The sequence below is a fragment of the Eleutherodactylus coqui genome, chromosome 5 (assembly GCF_035609145.1).
Source record: "Eleutherodactylus coqui strain aEleCoq1 chromosome 5, aEleCoq1.hap1, whole genome shotgun sequence".
NCBI classification, from domain to species: domain Eukaryota; kingdom Metazoa; phylum Chordata; class Amphibia; order Anura; family Eleutherodactylidae; genus Eleutherodactylus; species Eleutherodactylus coqui.
In genome coordinates this window covers 87,303,514-87,327,924 of record NC_089841.1, presented here as the reverse complement: position 1 = coordinate 87,327,924, position 24,411 = coordinate 87,303,514, and the positions used below count along the sequence as shown (strand labels likewise).

At 42.7% G+C, this 24,411-nt stretch overlaps 1 protein-coding gene across 3 annotated transcripts in view; it reads right to left on the bottom strand.

Moving 5' to 3' along the window:
* MAST4 (microtubule associated serine/threonine kinase family member 4) overlaps window positions 1-24,411 on the bottom strand; it is a 513,577-nt gene that overhangs the window by 190,225 nt on the left and 298,941 nt on the right. The gene's annotated exons all lie outside the window — the stretch shown is intronic.

Here is a 24,411-nt window from a genome sequence, read left to right as displayed (position 1 = left end):
GTGCATGAACCCGATGATTGAACCCCTTTGATAAAACTTTTTCTCAAATGAAATCTATTTACACTAAGCTATAACAGTGACCTTTAACCTGCGCTGCCTCAGCTACTACAAAACTAGCACTCTCAGAATACCCGGACAAGGATGGAGAACCACTAAAATTATATGATAGGAATGTTACAGTCGGGGCCGTTTTCTTGCTCTCTAGCTTATCTTCTACGGTTGCCACACAACTACCTGCCAAACACAGGTTGCCAACATTCCGTAAATTAGTCCAGACCTAACTTGATAAGAGGATAAGTATTAGTGCTAATTGCAGGTCCTTAAATAGTAAATCTCCATATAAAACCACCAATCAATGATCACACACCCATACAGTAGTCGACCAGGGAACCTCTGTCACCAAGTGACATCAGTGAATGACCAGTACGCACTTGCATAATTTTGAGCACAAACTCAGAGAGAAGCCGTAGAAATATTGGTGAAATATTGGTGAAATATGACAATGAGCACTCAAATGTAGATCATATTTAAAACAAACACTCTTAAGTACAAATATATAAACCCACCACTGGGATGTACATTCATTGGGCAAACATGCTGTATATATTTTTATTTGAATGGCAATACTTACAAGCAGCTTTGCTATTACTACTATGAATGTGTGATATAACATATTTTACACTTGCTTGTTCTAACTTTTCTGTTGTGTAGTTATCTGGCTATTGGGGTTTAGGAGGTGTGTAGTTTGGTAGGTTTTTTTTTTTTAGTTCCTAAAGTGGACTTGAACTTGCAAACGTCTGACTGCCTGTACAATCTGTCATATTTCAATACTGAAGTATATTGGATTTCTGGTGCAAGTTTATTAAAAGGAGCTGTCCAGTTATTGTAGGTAATTACAAGTTTTCACCTAACCACTGGGACCCAGACTGATCCCAAAAATGGGGGACCTGTGTCCCCACTATTTCACAATGCAGGATTAGGTTATTGTGTTTCCGTAGTGCAGGAGCAAATGAGCTACTGGTCACTTATGTGAGGATGAGGCACCATTCATTTCAATGGTGCAGAAAAGATAGCCGATTGGCTATTTTCATCAGCCCCATTGAAATGAATTGAGTTCCGCCGCTCTATTCACTTCTGTGGGACGGACGGAAATAGGTGAGCGCTGTGCTTGACTATATCTGTCTGCCCATTGAAATGTCTAGAGCAGCAGTGTGTATGTGCGCCTGAATTCATTTCAGTAGGGCAGAAAAAGCCAAGTAAAGTGCTTGGCTATTTTCGATTGTTGCATTGAAATGAGCAAGTGTCACCGCTCAATTCATTTCAGTGGGCCTGATGAAAATAGCCAAGCATACTGCTTGCCTGTCTGTACCACTGACATTAATGGTGCCCCGTTCGGGCATGTATGACCAAGCAGCTCATTCGCTACGAAAATAGCCATGCAAAGCACTTGGCTGTCTGCGCCATTGCAATATAGCCGTGGCTGTGCATGTACGACCAGCGGCCCATTTTTTCTATGTTAGGGACCATAGGCAGAATCCTCCACTGGGAAATAGGGTTGACATGGGTTCCTGGTTCTCATGAACATTGGGGTTCAAAGGGTCAAATCCCCACCGATCTAGAGGTTTTCACTCACTGAGTGGATGGGTAAAAACTTATTTTATTAACTATTCGGATAATGACTAAAGCCTTGCCAGCAGCAGGGCTCAAAGGCAATCTTTAAACCTGAATATGCTGTCCAACTTCAGGCGGTATGTTATAGAGCCGGAGGAGCTGAGCAGATTAATGTATGGTTTTATGGGGAAAGATTCAGTATAACTTGTAATTTACTCATTTAGACCTTTGCTCATTCTGAAACAGTCCGATGGGCGGTCCTATCAGTGAATGACAGCTACTCCTGTATGTACAGGCATACACAGATAGCTGGCAATCACTGATAGGACTGCCCATTGGAATCTTTTTTTATAAAACTATATGTAAATCTGCACACACCTCTTCTTGCTTTAGAACATACCACCTGTAGTTTGGACAGCATGTTCAAGCTGATAGGTTCCCTTTAACAGACTGTAATCCATGCTAGGCCTAGGGGAGCCTTCACAAGGCCCCAGATTGCCATGGTAACTCATGCGCTACTCACAATTTTGTTGTAGGAAAGGCCTATGGGGTCATATAATTATAGAATGGTAGATCTCCAGGGTCATCTGATCCAACTTCCTGCTCAATGCAGGATTCACTAAATCATCCCAGATATTTGTCCAGCCTTTGTTGGAACACTTCCATTGAAGGAGAACTCGCCACCTTCCATGGTAACCTGTTCCACTCATTGATCACCCTCACGGTTTAATATCTAATCTGTGTCTACTCCATTTCAGTTATCTCCCATTGCTGCTAGTCTTTCCTTGTACAAATGAGAATAGGGCTGATCCCTCTGCACTGTGACAGCTCTTCAGATATTTGTAGACAGCTATTAAGTCTCTTCTGAGCACTCTTTTTTTGCAAGCTAAACATTCCCAGAGCCTTTTCCATTCCTCATAGGACATGGTTTGCAGACCGCTCACCATCTTGGTAACTCTTCTCTGAACTTGCTCCAGTTTGTCTATGTCTTTTTCAAGTGGGGTGCCCAGAACTGGACACAGTATTCCAGATGAGGTCTGACCAATAAAGAGTAGAGGGGGATAATTATCTCTAGTGATCTAGACTCTATGCTTCTCTTAATACATCCCAGAATTGTGTTTGCCTTTTTGGCTGCTGCATCACATTGTTGACTCATGTTCAGACTGTGATCTATTAGTATACCCAAGTCTTTTTCATATGTGCTGCTGCTTAGCCCAATTCCTCCCATTCTGTATGTGCATTTTTAATTTTTTTTGCCCAGATGTAGGACTTTGCATTTCTCCTTGTTAAGTACCATGCTGTTAGTCGCCACCCACTGTTCAAGCTTTTCTAGACTCCTTTCCAGCTAGTTGCTACGGTCGGCCTTGACAGTGGCATTTAAACAGTCATGACTGGAGCTAGCTCTGTCAGCCGAGCATGCTCCATTTCGCCCCAGCAACCCATGAGGGACATATATCATCCATCATCTGTGGTTGGGGGGAGTCCACTCCTTTTTGTTGTTTTATGGCATCTAAATAGGTCCACAAGTATCTGCAAATGTATTATAGAGAATGCATTAGCAAAAAATTACAAGTTATAATACAGTATAACTTAAATAAGTCTGTTTCTGTTTGCAGGTGGTTTTAGGTTGACTTCCGGGTTCATTTCTGATGATTTTCACTGTAAAATACTGTTCTCTCTGTTGTGTGAATTCGTTTGATTGTGTAGAATATGAAATGTCACTGATTTTGTAACGAAACCTCTCCTGACTGCAACGGCCCTTGAAAGAAACGTTGCACGTCATGTGACATTTCCTTTGCTTTTATCAATTCCCAGTGAGGGTCATTTCATGCCAAATCATCACAGAAAAATGAATTTTTCTACCCAACTGTCCCAGATTGTTATGAAATTTAGTAGAATGCTCAGAGCACATAAAGTAACTTACAGATATAGTTGTAAAAATTTAGCCCTCATTAATGCACAGCAGAACATTAATTCAGCAGGGTTGCAGATGTGAGGAAAAAAAAGTTGAGTTTATTCTTAGCAGGTCAACAACCACTAGGTGTCATTCGAGTTGCGACACACCAGGACATGTGACTGCTGCAGCCAATCACTGACTGCTGCAGTCGTTTTTATTCAGCTGCACAGGATAGCGAAAATGCCTAGAGACGCAGGTGATGCAGGTAGCCTAGCAACCAAATAGGTTGTGATTGGCTGCAGACAGACTGGTTAGGTGACTGAGCTGATATATAGGGGGACACAATAGTTACAGGAGTAGTAGGGGAGAAGCAGAGAAGCAAGGGAAAAGCAGAGAAGTGGAGAAACCGAGAGAAGCAGAAATGGAGAGTCAGCTGTGACAGTGAGTAGAGGGGAGTCTGCTGTCACAAGGAGAGTGGAGATGCTGAGATGCAGACCACGGAAGAGATAAGAGAAAGAGCTGAGATGGAGAGGAAGATAAAGAGAAAAAGAGATGCAGATATGAAGAGGGATGGATAAAAGAAATTCAGAGTAAGCTCCCAGTATATAAACGTGTTATACACAACTATCTTCATTCTTGCAAATTGTATATAATTCACTGGCAATTTGCTGGAGAAGAGCATTACCTCAACTCCCTGTCTGACTTAATAATAACACCGTGTTTACTAGAAGTTAAGCAGAATATCTGGCTCCGTGTGATATTCAGCACCTCACTACTCACTACTACAAATCGTGCCCAAGGGCACTGGCGTCTCGAACCAAACAGTCATAACTACCTACTAATAAGCCCACCATATGAACTTTGCATGTGTGTGTCACGAAGAAATAATGTCGTCTGTGTAGCAACCTTTGATTCAGAGGAGAAGCTGGAACACATTTTATGCTCTCATACCTGCAATGACTTAATAATAAAGAGGTTTTCTACAGAGACAACAGTGAAGTGCAGCAAATATTATTTTGGAAGATCTTAAAAGATTTGTGACTTGCGTGTTCAATGATGCCTGGTGGTTAGGTTGTATCACAAATGTGAATGGAACATTCTAGGAGGTTCTGATCGAGCATTGTCCTTAGCGAGTACCTGCCAGCTCGGAAGAAAAGGTTCGGCTGCCGGCGCGGTCGACAGGTGAGTTGCAGCAGTGAGCAGGTGGGAGCGGGGGGGGGGGGGGGAGGGAGAGAGAGATCTCCCCTCCGTTCCTCCCCGCTCTCCCCCGCCGCTCCCTGCCGGCAGCCGAACCTTTTCTTGCGAGCGGGCAGGTACTCACTAAGGACAATGCTCGATCGAGCAATTGTTCTTAGCGAGTATGCTCGCTCATCTCTAGTTCTCACGAAGGTTGAGCCATGAGCAGCAAAACACTAACTACTACAGACATCCAAACCACAGAAGCAGCACTGCTGACGGGAAGATGCTGGCTTGCAACTTTTTGTGAAAATTGCATATATAGCATTTCATTGTAGAATAAAGTAATTTCCTAAACGAGTGCCAAGGTATTTCATTGAATGTGATAAATTAATACTTTCATGGTTTTTTTTTACTCCTGTTCCCAAAGCCATCCTAAAGGGAAGCTTGCACCAAGGAGACATTGCATTTACCTGTATTGAATATACACCTATTTTTAATTTATTTTTTAATATTCAAGGTTACAATTTACATCAAGTGACCTTGAAATGAAGAGTATTTTATTATGAAAACAATTTTTTTAAGAAAAGTGTGCTCAATTAGCTTCAAAACAAGCCCAAGATAAAAGTTCTACCATAATTAGAAGCATAGTTTTTTTGTTGACCTGGTAAGCATAAATTTCACATTTTCTCTCATGTCTGCAAACCCAGCTGTATGAATACTGTGCACCAATGAGGGCTAAAATTTTACATCTGTAAGTTGTTTTATGCCATCTACCATCCCAACAGGTTTCATGAAGTTCTTTCAACGTTTTCCAAAATCTCTAACTATGAAAAATGACTTCTATAAAATATATATAGATAGTGGTTCTGTAAGGCTGGTTTCATGCAATGCTTTTTCTTGCCGGGCAGCTGAGTGAAAACTAAAGGAATCCCATTATAGTCAAGGTGGTCCCGTTTGGCGCTGTTCTATTCCATCCCTAGACAGAGACGTTCAGCCACAGGGATTCCCCCTGTCCTGCTCCTCGAATGAGCAGGAAAATGGAACCCCAGGTGCAGGTGTGAAACCACCCTAAGGCCTCATGTCCACGGGAAAAATCAGGCCCGCTACGGATTCTCCATGGAGAATCCGTAGCGGGTCCTTCCTGCCCCGCAGACATGAGGGATGAAAATAGCAATTACTCTCCTCTCCGCACGCTCCGGATCTTCCCTTCTTCGCGGCTTCATCTTCTCTCCGTCGCGGCCGGATCTTCTTTCTTCGGCCCGGCGGATGTGCATGGCATGTTGGTTGCGTGCCGCGCGCATGCGCCGGCCCGAAGGAAAAAAGATTTGGCCGTGACGGAGAGAAGATGAAGCCGCGAAGAAGGGAAGATCCGGAGCAGGTGAGTATATTCTGATTTTAGGTCTCCCGCGGATCCGGACGGCTTCCATAGAAGCCTGCGGGAGCCGTCCCCACGGGAGACCCGCACGAAAATGGAGCATGGTCCGAATTTTTTCATGCTCCATTTTTTAAAAAATCACTTTTATTGACCATCCGCGGGTATTTATCTACCCGCGGGTGGTCAATGCATCCCTATGGGATGCGGATCCGCATGCGGGTGATCGCTGCGGATTTAAAATAATCTTTTGCCCGTGGACATGAGGCCTGAGTAAACTCTGGATGAGATTGGGTAGGTGGGTAGGTAGGTTTGAGAAATCGATTAATTCTAACCTCTCCAAAGACTACAGCAGATCTAGACCAGATTCTTCTGTGATGGAATTTCATATTCCTTGTATTCTAGATGACAAATTTTCCCTGCAAGTTGGATGAGCACTACAAGAGATTTTACTGCTTTTAATAGCAATAATATATGATGTAAAGTTGGTGTGTTATACACAGCAGAAGTTCTTCTAAAGTTTCTGAGCTTGACCGACCCACTTCCAAATTCTCATAACATACATTGAGTCTTGGGCTCAGGTTTTAGAGATGTCCTCCAAAAAGTTCTTAAATAAGTTGCATGAAGACGAGTGCATAAAGTTTTTAAGACACTGTTCACATGTGTGTCATGGTTTCCATTAGGAACATCAGCCATGACACAATGCTGGGGCGGTCACACAACAGACACCAACAGCACCTAACAGATCCCACCTACATATAAAAGGGTCCACTGGGTGCTGTTGCGGCATTCAAAGTTTTGACAGTGTTGGAGTGCAGCACTATTTTCCCCAGCAAATGTGGCGGATTCTGCGCCTGAAGCTCCTAGGCGCCGCTGATGATAGACCAGTATTTCAAAGCAAAAATTCCATCGCTCATAAATATCTAGCAAACATTTCCTTTTATAAAGAGATTATTACTGTAACTAGACGGATTATTAAATATTTCACTTAAGCAAAGGGTATTAACCACAGTGTATGGTCCTCCTCATTAAAGCGTAATCCAGGTTTACATATGACTAATATAGCATAATCTCCTGGCATTAAACTTAACAGAGCTGAGTGAATTAGGGAGAAGTATCATTTAGCCTCATTAACGCCTTGTTAAAAAAGGAGACACTAAGAAGCGAATGCAAGTAATGAAGAGATTGGTTAATATATTTTTATTCGGCCCTCATAGAGATGGCAATAAAGATAGGGAATGATATACAGGCTGACTCCATAGAAACCATATAGCTGTATGATTAATATAATTCAACCCCATTTCACCATTAATTAGAAAACGAATTTCCGGCATCTTGCCTCGACATAATAAGGACCATCATAAATGTCCTCTTTGTTCCGAAAGTATTTAACATGAAAATGCATTTTGTGCATGAAGTTCCCTAAATGAAAAGTCCGTAATCTAAAATAGGCCAAGTAGGACAACGCATATTTGAGCGGATGCAATAATTGGGCAGAATTTTGCACCTTGGGTCCTGTTTCAGTTGCCAGGGTTGATAAAAGGCTGGTCTCACACAAAACACTGCCGTGTTCAGTCAATGGAGCATCAGTAGATTTCTGCACAATTATTGCATGAACTCCAGCGTCTTCTATTCTACTTGGCATATTGTGGATTAGGGTCCTTTTACACGGAACGATTGTTGGGCCCTTAAGCGTCCAACAGTCACTCCAGCGATAAACGCTCCTGTGCTTAGATGAACGAGTGCCAGTTTACACATTGTCATTTGCAGAAACTGGGGACCCAGATACCGAAGGACGAATGATAAGTGAACAAATTATCGCCCATCATTAAGTTGCAGGCATTTACACTGAATGATTATCCTGCACAGAATCCAGCAAGAATCTGAACTATAATCATTCCGAGTAAAAGGGCCCTTAAGGCTGTGTTCACATTTGCATTAGAGGGGCCATTATATGCTTCCATCACAAAATACCGTATTTTTTGCTGTATAAGACGCACTTTTCTTACCCCCCAAAGTGTGTGTGTGCGTGTGGGGATGCCAATACAGGTCTGTGACCAGGCCTTTGTGATGCATTTTCTAGCTGAGCTCCGTAAGGAAGACCTGGTGGTGTGCCCTATGTTCTCCCTTACAGCAAGACTATATAAGAACCTGCCAGAGGAACCCCCATTGCCCAAGGCCCCTTAACGTTTGGCTTCTTAACAGTTGGAATCTTTGGAACTTGTACCAAATATGCATAACCACCATCTGCTGAGGGTGCTGTCACATTCTGCTATCTAGATATCAGTGACTCTGATCAATATAAGGGAGTCCAGAGTGAGTGAAACCCTCTATGATGTTCATAAAAAGTTAAGAGTTATAAGGGACCTGCAGGGTCATCAATCTAACCCCCTGTTAAATGCAGGATTCACTAAGTCATTCGAAATAGATGTCTGTCCAGTCTGTTTGAAGACTTCCATTGAAGGAACCTGTTCCACTAATTGATCCCACTCACTGTCTAATATCTAATTTGTGCCTCCTCCCTTTCAGTTTCATCCCATTGCTTCTGGTCTTTCCATGTACAAATGAGAATAGGGCTGATCCCTCTGCACTGTGAGAGCCCTTCAGATATTTGTAGAAAGCTAAGTCTCTTCTCAGTCTTCTTTCTTGCAAGCTAAACATTCCTAGATCCTTTAACTGTTCCTCATAGAACACTGTTTTCAGACTACTAACGATCCTCAGTAGCTCTTTTCCTAACTTGCTCCAGTTTTTCTGGGTGCCCAGAACTGGACACAGTATTTTAGATGAGGTCTGACTAAGGAAGAGGAGAGAGGAATAATTACCTCATGTGATCTAGACTCTATGCTTTTATTAATACATCCTAGAATTGTGTTTGCCTTTTTTTACTGCTGCATCACACTGTTGACTCATGTTCAGTCTGTGATCTATCAGTATACCCAAGTCTTTTTCACATGTGCTGCTGTTTAGCCCAATTCCCCCCATTCTATGTGTGCTTTTTCCATTTTTCTTGCCCAAGTATAGGACTTAGTATTTCTCCCAGTTAAGTACCATTCTGTTACGGTAGCTGCTGCCCACATGCCTGAAATTAATCACCAGCATAAATGATTGTTTCTAACATGTCCGTAATGAGGATAAAAACAGTAATTCAGGTCTAGTCTAGTAGGACAAAACTAGTTTTGTTAATAAGAATGTACAAAACCCTGCCTTTCTATTCTACTGCTCTATGTATTCGAACTTTAAAAGGTAACAGTGTCAGTAATGACATTTCATATTTTACAGCAGTTTAAAAAGGTTCTGGCATGTGAGCACTTTCACATATGATCACATCACGCATCTAGATAAGTTTACTCACTCATTACTCACAGACAACCTGGTGAAAGAAATCTTATTGCTGATGAAATCTAGCGAAGCACAAAAGATGAGAACACCAGCTCTATTACGTGGTCGCTTCTTTAATAGACCAAAGATGAGTCACAAACAGCATAATGAATTAACAGTATCCCAGTAACGATAATTGAAGCTATACAACAGAGGAGAGCGATCTATTTAATTATATCTCAGTGAATCACATGAAAACCACCAGCAATCTGCTCACACGTCTTCACGAGAAGACACCATATCAGAAGGATGTCCTCGCATGATGCAGCAACCTGCGCAAGACCAACATGATGGAGGCATGGCTCATAGGGAATCATTAACGTAGCTCGTGTATATATGACATGAGTCAGCAAAAGTCCTGAAGAAAGGTCTGCTGGTAAAACAGCTACTTCTAAGGCCGGCTTCACAGAGACGTAGGCGCAATTGGGTGCGCCTTAGCGCAACGCTTTTGCGTGATTATGAATGAGGCTCTTCACACACGAATTTTACGTTACTTTTTCCGTGCGCATTTGTGCACCCACCATTGAAGGCTATGGAGACCTTTGGTGCACAAATGCGCAGATAAGTAGAGCATGCTGCATTTTTTGTGTGGCAGAACTGTGTGTGCAAAATACGCATCTGTGAGCAAACTAATTCAAATCAATGGGTTCTATTTTCTGTGTATTGCGTGTGCAAATACACCGGTGTGAAGGAGCCCTAATATATCTTCCGATGTGTATACTGGACAGCCTGCAACTATTAACTGTATATAAAGTTCCTCAATTTTATAGAATTTAGCGCTAATTCGTAGTATGACTTTACCAAGCATTGGGATATAAGTGCAGCACTCTCTACACCAAAGATAATTTTGTATGTGAAGAAATCTTGTATCCAGGGGCATCCCTTTAGGGCTGGGTCCACACGGGGGCGGATTTGCAGTGGAATGTCCGCAGTGGGCACGGCAGATCAGCTGCGGAATGCCTGCCCCCAAACCTGCACCATTTGGTGTGGATTTTGAGGCATGTTTAATTGCATAATTTCTGTGCGGAATTCACCCCCTAATTGAAAAATGGGGAATTCTGTAGCGGAAACGGCAATAAAATTGACATGCTGCAGAATTGAATTCCGCACCGCATCTCAGCAGTTTCAGCATGGGTTTTGTGTGCATTTTTTCTGCAGCTTGTGGATTTTCAAAATCTCATCCACTTTGCTCTGCATAGACATTTCGGGGCAAGTCTGAACCCTCCCGAAGGGGTGCAGAGATTGCATTAGCTCCTTGGCCCTAGAGTATAAAGGAGCCAAATGGCCACTGTGGCAATAAAGGAAATACCAGCCTTTCTCCTATGATGCTATGACATCACTGTGTGTATAATCCTTATATTATGATGCAACGACATTAGGATAAGTCATCAATATCAAATCAGTGATGGTCTGTCTCCTGAAACTCCTGATCAGTTTGTTTCACTATATGCCAGGCACAGCACTGTACGTGGTATAGTGGCTGTGCCATGTTTTGCGGCTCAACTCCATTCACTTGAACGGGACTGAGCTTTAGAAAGGCCATATGGCTGATGACCAGGACGTCATAGACCGAAGACGACGACACAACACTTGTATAAGTACCACAGCCCCTTCAAGCAGCGCTCTGTTATTGATGACCTATTGATGACTTATCCTAAAGGTCATCAATAGTTAAGATCCCAATAACTAAGTTAATTATGTTTGTATTGTGACATAACTTGTTTTTTAGCTCCGTATTAGAAGATCATAGTTTGCATTACCAGGTTCCATGGCGTTACTTTAGCACTCATCCTGTGAACTTGCACCAGCATCTAGGAACTGGTACTTTGGCACGAGTTGGCTCAGCAGTCTCTTTGCTACATAAGAGAACACCAATACTATAAAGTGCATATAAAAGTTGGGAGACCTCTGAATGTTAAGGAAAAAAAACAAACTATTATTTGGGTCCATAACTTCCTAAAACCAACTTTATGGGAGAAAAAAAATACTACAGAATTTATAGCTAAAACAGAACCTAAAATATGATTAGTGAAACACAGAAACAAAATGGAAGTTTCCTTACCTCCAGAAATGGAAAGCATACAATGGACTACAAGGGCTGCATGGACTTGTTGGGGTTGGACTCAAGCTTCTTGGAGTGAGACTGCAAAGTTAAAATGTCACTAGCAGTGAGCAAAGCGATCATAAGCAAATGGAATGAATATCATAGGATGGCACTACAATGATGAACATTTTACAAGATAGCTTTCTTATTGAAAGGTTACAAAAGCCATTACGAACTGCAGGCAACAAAATGTAAGTGTACCGGAAACGCCAAAAGAGTGGGCAATAGTCACACTAGTTAGCCAGTGCCGTAACTTTGTGGGAAGAGCTGCCCTGTATCAAGGCTTGGTATGAAAATGCTGAACAGTTAAGACAATGTGCACATGGATAAAAAATACCCTATCGTTTTGTGTACACAGCTCCTATGGTGATGGTTACAAGTTAAAAAATAAATTTTGTATCATCAGATCCTACAGTCATTTGTTATTCCCTTCCATCTGCTACCTCTTCTGTTTGCTGGGAGTTAGCAAGAAATGGGGCAGATGGAACATAATATTAAATGACTGCAAGATCAGATTACCCTCAGGATTTGTTTGTGGCTAGTAACCATGGACACACATAAGAGCTGTATACAAAAATATTAACATATATATTTTAATCAAGACTAATTACCAAGTTTTGTTGTTTTTGTTTTTTTTTGTAATTTAAGGTGCATTGGTGCTAAGTGCAGAATACCCCCAACATATGTGCTAGATGGATCATCATATGGTGGCCCTATGAGTCCTTCTTGCTACATAGTAGGTAGTAGTATACATACAGCCTTCTACACACAGCTCTGCCATGTGCATAAGGTCTTCTATCTAAAAAGAATAGAGTCTAGAACTCTGCTTTAGAAACTCCTAAATTGCCGATCCAAGCTAAAGTGATGCCAAGACCATTGGGGTGTAGAAGAAGAACATTAGACGTGCAGCAAATAGAACCCTAATCTACACCCCCACAAATAAGTGATGCCGAAAGATACTACATGTGCAACTCTTGTGTAGTTTTATGAAATTAGGGTTCAGGATCTCTACATCTATGGTATCTGCAAATGATACAACTAATGAGAAAACGATGCATAGGTACATTCATATATAGCAGACAGACAAATAACTCACCCTTCATGCAAAAGGTGACATGGAACAACAAGATCATGGCCAGAGGTGAAAGTCAAGAAGACAGACGCAACGTTTGTACACATAAAGGACAACAGAGAAGGTAACACAGGCTACTGTCTAATCGACTAACAGTTATGGATCATTGGCATTGCCGATTCCTTGTTCCATGGAGTGGAATTTTGGGAATTAGGAAACATTTTAGTTCACACTTTAAAGTCTATGTACATTTTTCGCGCATCACTGCTGGATGGAACTAGAAAAGGATTGTTGGCACTCTGTACCCATTTTAGGGCTGCATGGGAGCTAAAGACATGAAATAAAGGAGTATTTTTTTAAGCAGACTATTTGCAATATTTATAAGTCTAGAAAGGAGAAAATCCATCACCTCTGCAAATAAATACTAGTACTTTACCTCATAATTAAAAAAGCATAGATCAAGATCCAGAAGGTTAGTGCAAACTCCTACACATTTTGAGCCTACGTAAACAAGAGCCATAGTGGCTTGAAACACGTATGAAATAAATAAGTGGCATTTTATTCGCAGAGGTGCTGTATTTCCGGTTTCTAAGGACTTCCTGGGCTGGTCACCAACAGCTACTCCTTGCACTCTGTCCATGATTAGCTGGACATGCGCCCGAAGCGTCATTGTGGTGAGCTCTCCATCCAAGCCTTACATTACTCGTAAGTTTACTTTAGATAGAGGGAAGCAATTAAAAAAAAAACTGGTTATGAAGGCGCACACGTCCCACATCACAAATGGCAAGGCAGATGTCAACATGTAGACCAACCACAGTGATGGCAAGTGAAGACTCTGTATGGTAGTTAGGCAGCCAATGTTGTAGCTACTGCACCAATTCAGACCATCCCAGTAGAAATGAGACACTCCTGTAAAGGGTGAAGTTGTGGCAAAGTGGAACTACAAGTACCAACAATACATTGTAAAGACAGTAAACATACATTGGGGAGGCTGGCATTACACAGACGTTTTGTAGTATATCAGCTGCAAACAGCAACTGTAACATTTTCCCAGCTAGTTTCTTATTTATGGTCTGTTGACCTCTTCTTTTTGATTATGTCCAGAGGTTCCATTGAGCTTTAGAGAGGAGCGAGCATACACGCTAAGGACAATTACTTGACCGAGCATTGTCCTTAGCAAGTATCTCCCCGCTCGGAAGAAAAGGTTTGGCTGCCGGCGGGGGTGAGAGGTGAGTTGCGGCAGTGAGCAGGGGGGAGCAGGGGGAGAGAGATTTCCCTTCCGTTCCTCCCCGCTGGCGGCAGCCGAATCTTTTCTTCCGAGCGGGCAGGTACTCGCTAAGGGCAATGCTCGCTCGAGTAATTGCCCTTAGCAAGTATGCTCGCTCATCTCTAAGCTTTACCACCGAAACCTCAAGAACTGTGGACCACGTTACTCTTTTCGGCTCAAAAAGCTGTAGACCAACAGAAATCTGCTGACAGGAAGATCTATCAGTCTTCGTGTCAGCGGATTTCACCAAAAAAAGTCAAGGTTTCAGTTTTCAGGGATTTGGACATAAACTCTGGATGGGATCAAAAATAGGATGCGAACAGACCCTTAATAATACATATTTATACTTAATGCTGTATTAGGATGTGCATATCGTTTGGGACGTGCAGGCCTACTTTTTTTTTTTATTGATATACCTCAATTATTACAGTACATTTGCATCCCAAAAAAAGCTGCATGTACATGGAACACAATGGGTCATATTTAACATGCAACTGCAAGTTTTCTACTGCAATCACATTGGAAAAAAAATGGAGCTTTGGCTGACCACCATATTATTCAACCGCTTTGACATTTGCAAAGCATAAAAAAAAGTATTGCTTGAAAGAAAACTTTTTTCAACGTGTAAAAGTGGTAGTGAGCTACACAGGGTTATTCATCAAAAAGCATGCGCCGTGTTGTGAACGTGGCCCCAGCTACATAGTTATAAAGTAGCATACAGATTGGTGGCGCATGCGAATTAATATGAGGTGTACCAATTCATTCTTGTGGATGACCAGAACTCAAGTTCAAGCCATCACGATACAAAAAGTCTGTGTAAACTTTGCCTAAACAAGTAGTTACTACAAAAAGACATACAATAAGCCCTATGGAACCCTGAAACTCGTCCCATACATTAAATGAAAGTCAACCAAAATGAATAATTTTTTAAGAGTTTGGCCAATGGCATTATGAAAGTGTTACAAAAAGAACACAAAATTGCTTGCCATAGCAAACACCTAATGATGCTTGTTGAAAAGGATGTGTTGGTTGGATTTTGGTTGGTTGGACTTTGAATTGGGTGTTTGTTGACTGCAATGGCATACCCATGGCATTTATTACATCAAGCATGCACTTTATATTTAAGGAGGCGAAAATATATCACCCCTTGGTAGGACAGTAATGGCTAATACTGTCTGGCATGGTGCTACATGTGTTTTAGCCAATGTACGTGGTCAGCTTAAGATATCTATATGAAAAGCAAAGCCAAGTGAAAGTCTCTGCTCTGTGTCTGAATTACAAAGCAGATTAAAAAGCTTAGCAGGTCTTGATCAGAGGATGATGTCGAGTCGGATAATATTCAGCTCAGTGAAGCCAATAAGACGACCACTAAAAGTTGCAGTTGACTGTAAGTTGAGTTGAGACAAGTCCAACTGCAGGAGGCTATATGGTGGCCATATAGTTCCCCGTGGCTATGTATTGAAAAGCCATAAGGACTCAGTGTGCTGCCATATAATGCTCCGTCAGGTTCTATATTTGGAAGATATTTTCCCCTACGGTATGTGATGGAGCATGGTATGGTGGACAGCATCATAAACAGTCCAATCCCAAGCATAGCACTCGACACATGGTGTCGCACAATGTAAATCCTGACTTCATACTCCTATACTCTTCAAAGAAATTGCAAAATTCATAGAGATATTTTGTCATGGGATCATCGCATTGCCATTAAATATATATATATACAGAACTTGTCACCCCTGTGCAAATATAGTCCATAGAGTCATACAATTACAGGCCGAGGTAGCAGGGCAGGAGAATAGACATGTCCACATCAGCTCTCCCACCTTGCTATTTCAGCCTGCAATTTGAGGACTCTCTGGAGTATTTTTGCACAGGGATGACCATTTCTGTATATATATTTATTGGCCGCATGGTAAGGTAGACCACAGTGCCACCTTACCAATCTAACAATCCCCTATACCTGTATGAACTCTGAGGTATACTAAGGCAGAGTTGAGGCCTTGTGCATATCTATGGGTGCATGAGCAAAATATGGATGTGTGAATTTGAAAGGTCCAACTTTTACTGGTAGTGGTAGTGATAGACAAGTTTTGAAACTTAAGAAAAACAATTCTATTCAATACTTTGTAGTAAAGTGATGTGATGAGTTATACATCTTTTTACAATGTTGCTCACGACATCGAGTCACATATATAAAAGGTGGTGAAAAAAATGCATGCAAATAAGAGTGTTGCATCTTCAGTTGCACCATCCTGCAACTTTCACAAAATGGCTTATTTTTGGTATTAGCAAGAATATGACATTTAGCTTATAATATTGGTATTTAATATGAGCATTTCAGGGTGGGTTCTCAAAATGTAGTGAAAATGGGGATAGGCCTTTTTTTGACCTCCTTGCAGTAATCCCATTAAAACATTCTACAGGTTACAATAGAAAGAATCAGGCTACGCTCATATGAGCATTCAGAGGTTCTGTCAAAGATTTGGCATGAAATACTGGAAGAAAAAGTCCTGCATGAAGGATTTTTTCATCCGGTAACATGCCAGATGCTTAAACGGACCCTATTATAGTCATTGGGGTCAGTTTGGCGCTGGTCAGTCCTAAAATGGATTCACTTCGCCAGGGGATTCCCCTTTCCTGTTCCTATAACGGAGCAGGGAAACGGAATCCCCCAACACACGTGTACATGTAACATAGCCTTACAGTGTGGAGCATGTAGAATTTAGTTTACGGTTTTGTTAAAAGTTAGCAAGAAGCCGTGTGCAACCGTTCAGATGAAAGTAGAGAATAATCGGCATAAACAACCACAAAACACAGGATTACAAGTGTCCAATTACTATAACTATAGTGCGTATGTGCCTATCACTTAGCATACACACATTTTACGTGAATACAATGATGGCTCAATAACAACTTCTGCACAATGATTAGACAGTCACATGATCACAAAAATACATAAAAGGTAAAAAAAAAATAAATAAAAAAACACACAACATAAGAGAATTGGAAAGCCACAAATAATTACATATATTTATACATAGACACCGGAGATAACATGGACAAGGACACAAATGCATAAACAGGCCCGGGAACCGAAAAAAAAAACCCACTAATAAAATTTCCTTTAAACAAACGTCTATTACCGCTCACATTGGCGTATGAAAAATTGATTATGGCTAATGCATTTTCATGAACAGCGTTTCAATTATGCTTTAATCTGGCGTAGTGCTGCTCATCAATCAGGAGACACACAGGCCTTATCTGAAAGGCAGTACTGGGACAAACAGTGAGGGGGAGGGGACGCAGAAGGTGGAGAGACGAATACACACAACACACAGACATCACGGCCTACAAAAACCCCATTCTGCTGCAATTCAATGGCCAATGCCCCGAAACACTGTTGTGCACCAGGATGTCGCCCGCTCATGTATCTATGTATCAAGGGGGCAGGATCAGCGGCCACAATACTGCAGCACACATAAAGCATGCACACAGCAAGCTGCAGAGCTCCGAGGCTGTCAGCAAAAACACAACCTAGACAGCTATTGGTTGCACTAAAGCTAATGGCATGCACAAACCGTCAAAACATTAAAGAGAGACACAATACTTACTCCAAGGTCAAGCCTGGGATCCGCAGCCTTTCCCGCTGGGCTTTCATGACTGTTATATTTTACCACCATCTATTGAGACCATGACACTCATCCACTGGCAGCATCCTGGCGCTGACAGGCAGCCAAAATGAGCCACTATAAAGGAATGGACTAACAATCTCAGGGGGAGGGGGATTCTCCAAGTTTGGGTCCTTCCACCTCTAGCTGTAATAAAGAGATGTCAGCTGCTATATTCAGGTTAACACGATGAATGCAGCACAGATTTTTTTTCCCCCTTGCAAAGCAAAATGCACACTAACAGAATTGCAAATGAGGATCCGATGAGTGCATATTAAGTAGCTCCCTGTCTCTGCCGGCTGCCAGGCTTTTCCTTCCCCTGCTCCGTCAAATGAAGTCTCCTCTAAAAGACTGACAACAACACACACACACAAAAAACCCTGCAATGCACATTAAAAGCGATTCACCTAAGAATACGTAATCGTTAACCCTCGGTGAGCCTTCGTAGGCTAGTTCAAGCAAGGCACCACAGACAGATCACTTAAGACAGCCTGCATGCATGTGTTTAAGCAGATTTAAAGGAAATGTATAAAAATGGCAAAATTATATTAATACAAAACAACAAAAAATTGTCAAAAACAAGAACTGGGATGGGTTTTCATTTTCTCTGGTTTCTGAAGGTCTAAAAAAAACTCAAGAAGGATGTAACGCTTCACTGTGGAGACCTAAATGTAATAGCAGAATACATAAAACATGTACATTTGTCATTGCGCTTTAAAGAGAAGGTAATCTGTTCTTGCCGACGGGTGTGACTATCCTAAAGTAGTTGCAACTATCGCAAAACATGTAAGTTGTACAGACGGTGCAGCTCAAAGCAACCACAACAACCAACTTCATACAGTCATACTCCAATAGAAGTATTTTACATACATTATATTCAGGTAGAAAAGTAGGAAGTAAGGAAAGAAAGTCCAGGTAGTCATATGAGAACGTGTCTTGGTGCCAAGTGGTGCCAACAAGCCTTGGCCAAGGTATTAGGATAACGAGCTTGGGCAATGAATTGCATCTTCGCCCTAGGTGAAGAAAAGTCTAGCCATCATAAGGGTAGATAGATGGTATATCGCACGTTATGGAGGATGCAGTGTGATTATTTCATCAGGACTACCCTCTTTCCTAATATTTGCGCAAGGCTACATACGTGCCAACATTTCATATGATGAAAAGCTGATACTTGTGTCTCTTGCACATCATGGTTCGGTGCATGAACCGTATCTTCAGTATTAAAGACAAGAATGGATCCCAAGTGATCAAGAAATTCTTTTCCAAAGACAGATATTTGGAACGGCCTTGCTGATCTCTCAGTTCTTTGGCACTCAATATATATTTCATATAAGAACCTGTAATAAAAATATGTACTTGAATTACGCTAGATTCATTATGTGAAAGATCACTTTTCATGCAGGAAAGGTCCCCAACTTTGTGCGCCTTGTGAGCCACATTCAACTTGAGTGCTGGTCAGGCACAGCGCTTAATTAAAATAAATTGAGGAGACACACATTAAAGAAGTATTCCAGTTACAGGTTATGTTTTCAAGTGTTTATCCAACCACTGAATGGGGGAAAACAAATAGATCGGTAGGAGTCTGACCACTAGGACCCCCCGATCCTAAGAATGGGGTACCCATGTCCCCCCTATTTCACAGTTGAAGTTATCGGCTCCCATTTTTGTAGTCTAGTGGGAATGGAGCCATTCATTGGATAGGCTATGACTCCAATCAGAGGCGTAACTTGAAGCTCCCGGGCCCCGATGCAAAACTTGTAACCAGGCACCCAACTATAATGCTTTATTCATAGTACTGGGTTCCCTATATGGAGAAGAGAGGCCTTATGGGCCCCCTAAGGCTCCTGGGCCCGGGTGCAACCGCATCCCCTGCATCCTCCATAGTTACGCCCCTGACTCCAATAATGTAAACTGCTAGTATAAAATGCGAGAACTTAGAATTCTAAAGTGAACCACACCGCAGGGGGTTTACGAGCTACATGTGGCTCTAGAGCCGCTGCACGAGGGCCACAGTCGTATTACTACTAATGCATATGGCTATAACTGAGGGATCCTTTGACAAATCATAAGACTATAAAGCACAAGAGGAAAAAAAGGAGGACAGTGCTTTGTGCGATTCATTAATAGATCAGATGGTCCTGGCTTACTAGATACTACAGGAAAGCTGCTCACCTTGTGTTAATGAGAGTACATGTAACTCCCTCTAGAGTAGAAGTATACATGACTGCTTTGCTAGAATTCTTGCAGCAGTGCTTCATTCTATTTTTCAAAGAATTTTAAGGATTTATATAAAAGGTTTCCCAGTAATAGGAAATATTAAGAATCCTATTAGTTGATTGAGGGTCACTTGACAAAACGGCTTTGGTGAAAGGGCACTAGTTGCCAAGCAACAAGGGATGTCTGGTTTTGGATTGGCTTGTTTTATCATGTGACCAAACACTAGTAAGATGGTGTCTAAATCGTGGTAGAAAATTGGTTAAAATGGGTTATCTGGCCCCTAAAAATTGACAGCCTCTCCTCACGAAAGACCATCAATATACAATAGGTTGGAGTCCACTGCCCAGGGCCTCATCAATCTTTACATCAATCTGACTAGCTCCTCTTACTCAGAACGCCATTCTTTTGTATCGGGCATTCTGAATAGTGCTGCAGTGTTCAATTCTTATGTGTGGCGACACGTAGCTTTTAAAATGTTTTACTTTGTTAGTTAATGTATAAGACTGAAAAACATACAAAAACAAGACAAACTTCCCACAATAATAAAATTCTGTAGTTTTCATTGGTGTGATATCTTTTATTTTTTTGTAACAAATACAAAAAGTTTTAAATTTACTTAATTTTACCCTATTAAAAGGCAAATAATCATGACAGCCCTAGAGGCCTTCAGAGGGTCCCAGGCTACTGACACCTAGAAGGCACCTCTGCAACCTCATTGCATGGAAGATGGGGGGCATTCAAGACAATTAAATCTCGACTGATCGGGACATTTAAATGCCATTGTCAGAATTGACAACAACATTTAAATGGTTAACAGCCAGGATTAGTAATCTTTGATTCAGATTGCTGCTGTTGTGGGTGTCAACTGTCAAAAGAAATCTGATACTCCCTATGCATGGACCAGGCCCAGGTCTCAAGCAGACTATACACAGCTTATACTGCGGACATCTATCTATATATATATATGGCTGACAGGAAGGGGTTAAAAAGCAGAGGCGTCACAGCTTTTCACATAAGTGGGACTTGCGCAAAAATTTGCAACTTTTAACAGCAGAATTCTGGCCTAAATTTAAGAATTCCCCCTACTTGCTTTTAACCCTTTAAGGACCAAGCACCATAAATTTATGGCGCTTGGTCCTGGGCTTTAAACCCAGCCGAAAGTAAAAATACGGTGGGGTTTAAAGCCTTTGCTTCTGCAATAAATCAGAAGCATGATGGGTTGTTAGCTGTTAGTGATAGCTGAGAACCTGTGGGAGAAGGCAGGAATGGTTTTCAACACTGCCTTCTCTTTTCTCTAGTACACAGTGCTCAATGAGCGCTATGTACTAAAGAGTGAAAGTGAAAATCGTTCTTCCACTATGCGAGCCAGCTGCCGGGATCCCCTGTCACAGCAGAGCTATAGTTCTAGCAGAGCCTGATCAGCTCTGCCAGTGACTATTGTCACTACAGGTGAGGTTTTTCCTGTAACTGAGGCTCCTACGGAGAAAAAAAAAGAAAAAAAGAAACTTGCAAATGTCCCCCAGAGGTCTTATTTGTTGTCATGGGGGACATTGTAAAAAAAAACTTAAAAAAAAATCATATACATAAGTTAATCAAAATTACAAAATAAAATAAAAATATATGCATAAAAAAAGAAAATAACCTAAAGCAGATGCCAACCAAAAGTGTCGCCGTATGTGCCCTGTAATCTAAAACCATGCATACATATTCTATATCTAAACTTCAGAAACAAAATGAGGAACCCATTCCCGTACTTCATTTTAGCGCAATTATACCAATTTAAAAAATAACTAGAAATGTTAAACAAAAAGAATAATTTTTTAGCTTTGTACCCCCAATTTAACTAAAAAACAGGGGAAAAAAATCATTGAAAAAGATATTTAAAAAATAGCCCTATAGGTCACAGAAAAAAAGACAGCAAAAATAAATTTTGGTAGCTGAAGGAAAAAAAATAGGGCATTAAAACCATCACATGGGTAAAATCTCTAAAAAGTGTTTGGTCCTTAGGGCTTATTCACAGGAGCGTATATAGGCCACCGTTTTTACGGCCGGCCGATATATACTACCATCTGAGCTCTGATCCCCCTCCCCCGGTCTCTGCCTCTCTCCTCCCCTCCAGCTGTTTGCAATGGAAAGGGCAGGGCGGAGCTAAGCTCCACCCCTCCCTCCCCTTGTCCACAGCCATTAATGGGAGGAGGCAGGGCTTAGCTCCGCCCCTTCCACTGCAAACAGCCAGAGGGGAGGAGAGAAGCAGACAGCGGGGTGGGAAGGGGGAAGACTGCTCAGATGGTAGCGTATATCAGCTGGGCTTGAAAACGGCGGTTGATATACACTCCTGTGAATAAGCCCTTAAGGTACAAAACAGTCTGGTCCTTAAAAAGGGTTAAATTCTACAAATGGCAAGGTTATAGAACACTATAGAAAGCAGCTGCTTTTGTACTTGCATTAATGTTATAGTGTCCTTTAATTTACTTACCATGGCCTCCTAATTTGTGACAATGGTTCATGACAGTATAGTGCCACATTCAAACTTATTCAAACTTCTGCAAGGATAGACAGAAGTACTATAGACCAGGGGTCCCCAACCACCGGGCCGCGGACCGGGGCCAGGCCGTTAGGTGTTTACTGCCGCTCCGCGGCACCGCTGGGAACTTTTGTTCTAAAAGGAACAATCCTGCGGCCCCTTCAGCAGCGCCCTGCGCTCTCACACTAACCTGCTATAGTGTGAGTGCAGAGCGCTGTTGAAGGGGCCGCTTCCACACATAGCAGGTTAGTGTGAGCTCAGAGCGCTGCTTAAGGGGCCGCATATATTGTACTTCAGCCGCACTTCAGTAGCGGTGAGCGATTCCAGCAACCTCATTGGTTGTTGGGTACACACCCCCCACACCACAATCTGAGGGGTGTGTACCCAACAACCAATGAGGTTGCTGGAATCGCTCTCCGCTACTGAAGTGCGGCTGAAATACAATGGTCCTTGCTGGTGTGGAAGCAGCGCACCGCAACCAATCACAAGGCGCCTTCTTGAAGCGCTGAGGACTGCAGCACCAAACAACAGAGCGTCCCACGAGTAGGAGGAAGAGCCGCCTCTGTGCAAGAAGCAGCAGCAGCCCCTGCGCCTGTACACGTCTTAGGACCTAGGTCAGTCTTCAAGGTAATCCTGTCAGGGAGGAGGGGGGAGAAGTAAATTATAGGCTGCCCTATGTGTGTGCTGGGGGGGGGGGGGGGGAGTAAATTATATGCTGCCCTATGTGTGTGCTGGGGGGGGGGGGGGGGGAGTAAATTATATGCTGCCCTATGTGTGTGCTGGGGAGGGGGAGAAGTAAATTATATGCTGCCCTGTGTGTGTGCTGGGGGAGAAGTAAATTATAGGCTGCCGTATGTGTGTGCTGGGGAGGGGGAGAAGTAAATTATAGGCTGCCCTATGTGTGTGCTGGGGGGGGGGGGAGGAGTAAATTATATGCTGCCCTGTGTGTGCTGGGGAGGGGGAGAAGTAAATTATAGGCTGCCCTATGTGTGTGCTTGGGGGGGGGGGGGGAGTAAATTATATGCTGCCCTATGTGTGTGCTGGGTAGGGGGAAAAGTAAATTATAGGCTGCCCTATGTGTGTGCTGGGGGGGGGGAGGAGTAAATTATATGCTGCCCTGTGTGTGCTGGGGAGGGGGAGAAGTAAATTATAGGCTGCCCTATGTGTGTGCTGGAGGGGAGATAAATCATATGCTGCCCTATGTGTGTGCTCGGGAGGGGGAGAAGTAAATTATAGGCTGCCCTATGTGTGTGCTGGGGAGGGGGAGGAGTAAATTATAGGCTGCCCTATGTGTGTGCTGGAGGGGAGATAAATCATATGCTGCCCTATGTGTGTGCTCGGGAGGGGGAGAAGTAAATTATAGGCTGCCCTATGTGTGTGCTGGGGGGGGGAGGGAGTAAATTATATGCTGCCCTGTGTGTGCTGGGGGGGGGGGGAGAGAAGTAAATTATAGGCTGCCCTATGTGTGTGCTGGAGGGGAGATAAATCATATGCTGCCCTATGTGTGTGCTGGGGAGGGGGAGTAGTAAATTATAGGCTGCTCTATGTGTGTGCTGGGGGGGAGGGAGTAAATTATAGGCTGCCCTATGTGTGTGCTGGAGGGGGGGGGGAGTAAATTATATGCTGCCCTATGTGTGTGCTGGGGAGGGGAAGAAGTAGATTATAGGCTGCCCTATGTGTGTGTTGGGGGGAGGTAAATTATAGGCTGCCCAATGTGTGTGCTGGGGAGGGGGAGAAGTAAATTATAGGCTGCCCTATGTGTGTGCTGGGGGGGGGAGTAAATTATAGGCTGCCCTGTGTGTGCTGGGGGGGGGGGGGGGGAGTAAATTATATGCTGCCCTATGTGTGTGTGTGCTGGGGAAGGAGAGATAAATCATATGCTGCCCTATGTGTGTGCTGGGGAGGGGGAGAAGTAAATTTTAGGCTGCCCTATGTGTGTGCTGGAGGGGAGATAAATCATATGCTGCCCTGTGTGTGTGCTCGGGAGGGGGAGAAGTAAATTATAGGCTGCCCTGTGTGTGTGCTGGGGGGGGGGGAGTAAATTATAGGCTGCCCTATGTGTGTGCTGGGGGGGGAAGTAAATTATATGATGCCCTATGTGTGTGCTGGGGAGGGGGGA